We start from the raw sequence: 8,900 nt of genomic DNA, 5'->3' as shown, positions 1-8,900 counted from the left end.
ACTTAGGTTGCTTAGTGCACTTAAAACTTCTTATCCCAAGTGGTTTACTCTTCCTACAGCTTCCCCTGAATATGTAAAGTGCTAGGGATTAATTTACACAAGTTTTAGAACATAAATAACTAAGCTAAGTAACAAGAAGATGCAAATGTACTTACAACAATCTGTTTTATGTTCCTATGAAGTTTTCTACAATTTCCCAAAGCTTGAAAACTCTACTTAAAGCTTGAAACACTAAGGAATTATGTCTAGAAGAGTTGGATGTAAAGATAAGTAGGTGTCGAAGAAGAAGATTTAGGAGAAAAGGACGAAAAACAATGACACCCTTTTATAGGGCCTGTTCTGGCGGTACCCACGGGGGAGGGAAACCTCTTCTGGGTGAGATCGTTTTCTTGGAGTTTCTGGGTATTTCTTGTTGGATATGTTAGCTTGAGATGTTGGTTTTCATGCATGCAAAGATCTTTAAGAGATCGACACTCAAGCAGCTGCTAAGAGACATTCTTTGAGGATAGGTCTGAACTGATATTTCAGTTGGGCCAGATTTTACTATGTAAGGAACTTACCATATTAAGCCACGTATATTCATGGGCATAAATGACCATTTTAACCTTAAGACATCCCAAGCATGTCATATATCAAGTTTGGTTAGGTTCTGAGCTCAGATTCAACCCCGAAAGGCTCTTTAACTGGAAGTTCATCGTTACCCAATAAAACAATCTCCAAACAATTTTCACAATATTAATGTTTAAGACTCTCAAGGACTTTCTAACTTATCTATTGGTTCCCAAAGCTTTCTTAACCACTAATAATGATAGTGCTTATCCTCTTTGACCTTTCTTAACCATTAAGAATGATAGTGCTTATCCTCTTTGACCTTTCTTAACCATTAAGAATGATAGTGCTTATCCACAAGCTTTCTTAACCACTAAGAATGATGGTTCTTATCCACTTACTTTCTAGTATGATGTTGGAGAGAATTCTAACTACTTAAAGGACCAAAGCCTGATGAAGACTTAAAATAGCTAACAAAATATTTGAACCTGCTTAAAAATTCAGGCTATTATACTCTTATTTTCTTTTAATTCCAATTTTGCTTAACAAATGTATCTTATAAATATGGTATGAACCCAAATACCGCAGATGGAACAAAATGCAAGTACGATGGTCGATCTGTGGTGAATTTCATCCATTTCTCTCAAAATTTAATCTTTTCTGAGTTTGAGATTGACTCAGTAAACCGAATTCTTTTTAACATTGAAACTTACTGTCTAATTTGAATTTTTGTGGGTATATATATCGGAATTTTTTTGGGTATATATATATTTTGGTTTTGGGCTCGATTTTTTTGGGTATATATATATATATATCTGAATTTCCTATGTTCATGATTATTTACCTAATATTGCACGAAGGAAGAAGAAGCATTTATGGTTTCGTCGGGCCAAGGATGATGATTGTAGACTGTGGAGGAAGCATTTGCCGATTGGTCTTATGGATATTCACAAATCTAAGTCAGCTTAGCTTTTTATTGGCAAGGTAAAAATTGCTTCTTATTCTTTTCTTTTTCTTCAATCCATTTTAGTCTATTTTACTCATGTCTCATGTCTCATGTCTCATGTCTCATGTCTTTGTCTTGTGCCTCTGTTTTTTGCGTACTCATATCTCTGCACTGAAACTGCTAGGGTTCAAAATACATTGGAACTTTGATTATTATAGCATATATTAGTCATATACTTCTCATCCTTTAGTCGTAGCACCCTGCTCTAGCACTAAGGGTTCCTTATTTGTGATTCATGGTATTTTCTAATTCTTTAAGGTGTTGCATGTAAGACTATTCTTCTTTCATTAATGTGCATCTGATGCTCCAATTCTCTCTTATCCTCAGTTAGTTTGCAAAAAAAGAGCGAACATATAATAGGCCATAATGCCATATGAGATATGGTTGATTGAAAGCTTACTATTTTTAAGCCAGAATCAGCAGTAATGGGAGAATAGGACAACTCTAAAGAGAGATATATATGGCAGTAATAAATAGAGGAGCGTAGGAATTGGGTGATTCATTCAGAAATCGAGAGTAATCTTCTTACTATATGGCAGAGTTTCGGGTTTCCAACTTCTTTAAAGCTGCGAAAACTATATGGTTACCATTTTAATCAATATTACAATTTACTTTCTTATCTAATATACTTTTGTTCTTCCTATTATCCTTTCTCTTTTGTTTGCTTGTTATTTTAAAGTGTAGAAGTTGAACATTATACTTTTTTTGTAGAAGTTTACTGCTTTGTCATACTTCTTTTTTTAATTGAACATTATTCTAAAGTGTAGAAGTTGAACTATTGCAGGGAGCTCAAGATCTAAAGAAACTACATTGTATGCAAAGACCCACAAGAAAGTTATTGGAATATTTATCTATATAGTTATAGTTGAATATGATACTAACAATATAGTAAATATTCTTATGTATCTAATTATTTATGTTTATACTTCAATTGAGCATAATATACTTAATAAATGATTATTGATATTAATATTATTGATTCTGTATTGATTAATAATGAAAAACTGCAAAAAAAAAAGTTTTAGGGGTGTTCAACCGCTACGGTTTTGACCAAAAATCGTAGAAATTAATCATTTACCATTGCTAGCTATATATGATCTGGTTACCATTGGACTGGATCAGTAAATAAATATCATCTGCTACGAGCCCACCTGATGCGGACCAAACCGCATCAGTAAGCCCGATTTTGACCGCATCAGATGGGCTTTTTTTTCCACTAGTGAAGCTTACCAATTTGAGGCAAGAGATGTTCAAGGAGATGATTGTACAACAAAGCTTGATCCTCCAAAAGGAGAAACTCTGTAATGCTTGGTCAACCATTAAAAACCTTCGATCAGCTGTTAGATAATGTTGGAACGTTTAAGATGTATAACATTATTTTTAATTCTGTAATCTCAAATCCCTACATGTTCTAAACAGTTATACATGTTTTTGTTGAAGGATATGGTTCCCCCCGATTGGAAGAAACTGAGCATCTTAACATGGAATTTGCTGATGAAGACTTGCTTCATCAATTTTATGAAGACCCCTTGAAGTCAACTCTTTTAGATGTTGAATCTCCAAGCTCTCTTATCACTCCAACAATTGTCATAGATAGAGAACCCCTCTATTGCTAGAGATGAGTTTCCAAAGGATGTCATCCCTTCAAAGGTTACACCCTTGAGGAGCAATACAAGGCTTTTGACTACCTCTGTATCCAAAGTTTCATCATCAGCTTCACAATCCTCTTATGAGACTGGTTTGCCTTTCTTTCCTCGTGAATTCATTTTATACTTCCTCTATACTATATGAATCTATATCCTCATAAAACCAGACTTCACTCTCTTAATAACTTGGCTTCTCTACTTTATGATGCAGAGGGAAGCACTCAAGAAGCAAGTGTGATGAAAGAGTCTGATGGAGGGAAAGAGGTTAATGTGAATATGTCCATCGTTGTAAGGATTTAATCTGCTTCTAGTAACACTGATTATTCCCCCAATGACGAGTCTAATAAGCATATAAAATAAGAAAACAAGTTGTGGGACCTTTGCCTAACCCTCACAAAAAAGCCTTATGATCAGACTTCTAGACATACTCTCAAACAGATTTTAGAAATCCAGATTACTCAAGGCTTTGAGTATTGGATATCTTGCCTTGATTATGTTAAGGAAACCCTTCTTCTCCAACAATGTAATGATGAAACAAGAGTTCAATCTCTCAAAATTCTCAGCTTAAAAGCTTCAAGAAGAAGAAGCTTCATTGGAAGCTCAAGCCAAGTCCTTTAAAAATTTCAGTGCACATATAGTCTCTTTCTAAGGAAAGGCATTCTCTAAAGAATCGCTTGGCTGCGATCAACTGAGAAGAGATCAATATCATTGATGAGAAGTCTTCACTTGAAAGCTCCATTGATATTGAAAAGAAAAGGTTTCACCAAGGGAGCACCAACCTTACCAGTTTGAGGCAAGAGTTGTTCAAGGAGGTGACTGTACAACAAAGCTTGATCCTCCAAAAGTAGAAACTTTGTAATGCTTGGTCAGCCATTCAAAACCTTAGATCAGCTGTTAGACAATGTTGGAACGTTTAAGATGTATAACATTATTTTTAATGTTGTAATCTCTATAATCCCTAGGTGTTTGAAACAATTCTGCATGTTTTTGTTGAAGGACATGGTTCCCCCCCAATTGGAAGAAATTGAGCATCTTAACGTGGAGTTTGCTGATGAAGACTTGCTTCATCACTTTAATGAAGACCCCTTGAAGTCAACTCCCTTATATGTTGAATCTCCAAGCTCTCTTGTCACTCCAACAATTATCATTGAGAACCCCTCTATTGCTAGAGGTGAGTTTCCAGAGGATGTCATCCCTTTAGAGGTTACACCCTTGAGGAGAAATACTGAGCTTTTGACTTCCTCTGTATCCTAAGGTTCATCATCAACTTCACAATTTCTGAGACTGGTTTGCCTTTCTTTCCTCGTGATTCATTTTATACTTCCTCTATATGAATTCGTATCCTCATAAACCAGACTTCACTCTCTTGCTAACTTGGCTTCTATACTTTATGATGCAGACGAAAGCACTCAAGAAGCAAGTGTGATGAAAGAGTCTGATGGAGGGAAAGAGGTTAATGTGAATATGTCCATCGTTGTAAGGAATCAATTTGCTTCTGGTAGCACTGACCCTTAATGTACTTTATAAATTATAATGTTAATCTAAATGATATATGTATGCATATATAACTTGCCTTAAGCAATTGCACAAAGTCATGGAAACACATAACTTTTCCTAGAATCATCATATAAACGACAAAATAACATACGTAAGATCTTAGGGACTAGTTTATCTTATAATAATACTTTAACCTTCAATCCCTTACTAATATTTTTAATAAATATTTTTTTCCTGGTTATTACAGCCGCAGACCCGATAATTGTCGCCCGTGCCACCATCCTGTCTCGCCGGAGCATTCTCCTCTCCTCCGTCGCGCGGTCACCTCCTTGGTGTTGTTGATGTTGTTGTCTCGTTATTGTTGGTTGTCGATGTTGTTGGACCTATCTTCTTCCTCCCTAGCTCACACCTCTCTTTCTCTTCTCGCTTGATGCTGTTGCGCGGAGTTTTGTTACTCGACGAACACCGCCGCCTCTACATCGGTGCTCTGCCCTGCTGCTTGGAGCTTTGCTCCTCTCCTCTGTCGTGGTCTTCCTTGCTCTTGAAGCAGAGGTAAATGCTACCTCTTTCTTTCCCCCTTGAAATTATGATTTCAAGTTTATAAATCAAGGCCAAATATACCTTTGAATGATTTGATTAATTAAGTTAAGCCCAACACTGATTTTGCTTTATTGATTCACTTAGCAATTCGTTGGGCAAATTTACAATATGGATGAAACTAAATTTAGTCATATTATGTAAGCTAATTACTCGCATAGTTTATCTCTATTATATAAGGAAAGAGGAGTAGGACACCAAAATATGAAAATTCCTATTTTATCACCAATAAATTAACCAAATTACATCTAATAGAATAAGAAAAAAGGAAAATAAACAAGAGAGCACAACAAAAAAACTGCCGCGTAGTTTGTTTATTCACTTCACCAATTTTATGAGAAGGAACTAAAAAAAACCAACTAGAGCACAACAAAAAAAACAAACGTCAAATCCTCTCCTATTTCTATTATATGTGAAAATCTCCATCAATTATCTACAAAACAGAACGAAAGAGTCAAATACAAATTAGAGCAATAATGTAATTCTACAGGCCCATAAAATGTTCAAAAAACTGATGCCAAGACAAGCATAAAGGAAAAGGAGAATTCAATTAGCAAACACTCAAAAGGTATTTTGTACTTCATAATTTATAGTATAATCAATGTACAAAGTAACTAAAATACCCTTCTAATTCATATTGTCTGTTAGACTATTTTTTCCAAAGGTGATGAAAAAGTATAATATGATTAGTTTATAAAACTCTCATAGTTACACAATAAAAATGATGTTACTACTTATAAAAGGTAGAATTACAATAACAATGAGATCAAAAAAATTATCACACGATGTCGACGTCCCAAGTTTGTCGTGGGACCCCACTGTCGAAAGTGGTAGAAACTGTCAATGGGCAAACATATAAACTTAAGCCATTTCTTTGGCTCCAAAAACAGATAAATTTATGGGTAAACAAATATTCAATTCACCTGCTCTTCATCTATCATTCTATTCCATTTTTGTAGTTGGGGGAGATTTGTGGGGTTGGGCGAAGGGAGGAGAGAGATGCAGAGGAGGGGGCTTATTGATTTTTAGGGTTTTTTGGGAGACACTAAGAGGTGGTGAAAGGTGAGGTGGTTATGGTGGTTGAAGGAGGAGGGTTGGGGGAATATGATTGATTGTAGAGATAACCGAGTAGGATAAAGAGAGAGTATAATTTATACAACATGATAAAAGTACAAGATATTTTTTTTTGAGAGGCAAAGTACAAGATATCTTAATTTTAAATTTTAATTCTATAAATTAGCTAATTCTCATTTTAGAAAAAATGAAAATAAAACCTTTTACGAATCATCATAGGTGCATATAAGTATTATTATTTTTTTAATAGTAATAATACGACAATAATGTATTAAGTAAGTTAAGTACGGTAGCAGCTTCACTATTTCAAATGATTGTTTACTTTATTTACTATTACTTCCTTAGTTTCAAATTAGCTATGACACTTTTATAATTACGGACTTCTAGGCAATTTTTGGAGAGGAGAGAGATAGAGAAAGAAAACAAAAAGGTTCCATGTGATAGGAGAGCGATAGAGAGAAATTATTACTCAAAATGAAAGTGTAACATCTAATTTGAGACTTCTTAAAATAGAAAGTGTCACAACTAAATTGGAACGGATGAAGTAGAATATATCACTATGAGATGTTTTACTTTGACGAAACTTTGTAGACGATGTCTTTTTCAAATTGTTGCTAGATGAAGGCTATGTTTAGTTCACCTGAAATTTCTGATCTGAACTTATCTGATCTGATCTGATCTGAACTTATCTGATCTGATCTGAACTTATTTTTTCTGATCTGATCTGATCTGATATGGTCTGATCTGATCTGATTTACAAGATCTTATCTTTTATAAAATATAGTATTACTTTGTAATTCATTATTATGCAATACATTATAAGATCTTATTTATAGTATTACTATTATTATCATTTTATTTCTATCACAACTTTAATTATTAATGATAATAATAATTATTATCATTATTATAATAACAACAACAATAATTAAAATAATAATTATTATTATTACTAAATATAATTATATAATCCAAGTCATTAATTTATAAGAGCACTTATAAAATGTTTCACACTTTCCCTTAAAAAATATTTCACGCTTGAGAAGTCGACACACTCAACTCTTTTTTTTCATATAAAATAAAATAAGAAATACAAACAACTATGACTTGCAAAAGAAAGAAACCGATAGCGTGCAACTTCAAATAGCTAGAGAGATTTGTAATTCGGTAAGAAGAGGTATACCAAATCTAAATTTATAATTTGTATCTCGCACTTAGTTTATTTCGAAATGTAATCCGAACTTAGTAGTTTCGATGTCATGAATTTGAGCTATCATATTTTATATATTTATAATTTTTGCGCCAATCTTATGTTCTTAACACGTGACTTTTAATTTTCTATTATTTAATAATGACAAAATAACTGAAAATAATGATAACAACAAGATTAATAATAATTTCCAATATTAATAATTAATAAGTATAACAACAATAATAATCTTTTGAACAAATGTACTAGTAAATAATATTATTAATAGTAATAATGAGTTTTTAAATATAAGAATGATCTGATTTGAACTTATCTGATCTGATCTGAACTTAACTGATCTGAACTTAACATATCATGATCTGAACTTATATGATCTGAACTTATTTTTTCTGATCTGATCTGATTAGATCTGAAATAAGCAAAAATAAGGTGAACTAAACATAGCCGTAATCATGCAATTAATTTTACTTCGTTAATGATTTCGCATGCAAAGCGTGTATGAGGCTAGTTAGAAAATATTTGAACCATATTGGAAATGGTTATTTTGTATACATATTTTTATTTTAGTTAGGTTGGATTATTAATACCCATTTTAACATTATTTAAGGAAAAAATTCGTTAGAGTTGAGAGTTTCGGCCCCTTTTACTGATAAATCTCTATTATATAAGGCAACACATGAGGGGGCACCAAAAAATAGAAAAAAAGAATAAAAGAAAAAAAATAGAGGATAACTAATTGTTTTATTTTGAATGAAAAAGGGGGCAAAGTAAGCGTGTAAGACATTTAAACCAAACATCAATTTTTCTAGAAAACAAAATGTAAAGACAGTTTTTCTACCTACTTAATTTTATAATCTACTTCATTTGTTATCACACGCTATCGCACGCATTGCGTGCATGTAAGGCTAGTCTGATACAAAGGTGACACACTCAAGTCTCAATCCATTTACCTGCTAAAAAATAAAAAGAAAAGAAAAAAAAACAAAAGAAGATACATGTTTGGCCAAACTAGCGGTTCTAGTAGCTATTAGCGGTAATAGTAGCGGCAACTGTTGGGGGTAGCTGCTAGCTGTCTACTATACTAGCTGTCAGCAATTAAATTAGTTGTTTAATTAGAAGTGTTTGGCAAAAGTAGCCGTTGACACTATGAAAGACAATAAATTACATTTATTCTAATATGAAATGAACTATAACAATTTCATATGTTCGTTCAATAGTTAAATTCAAGATTTATTTTTTAAAATAAATATTTGAATTACATCTTTGCTATTGTAAAATAAACATTGAATTGTCATAAAATAAAAAAATTAATAAACAATAA

Source organism: Beta vulgaris, chromosome 3 (genome assembly GCF_026745355.1).
Source record: "Beta vulgaris subsp. vulgaris cultivar EL10 chromosome 3, EL10.2, whole genome shotgun sequence".
NCBI lineage: Eukaryota > Viridiplantae > Streptophyta > Magnoliopsida > Caryophyllales > Amaranthaceae > Beta > Beta vulgaris.
Note: the sequence above shows the minus strand (reverse complement) of the source record.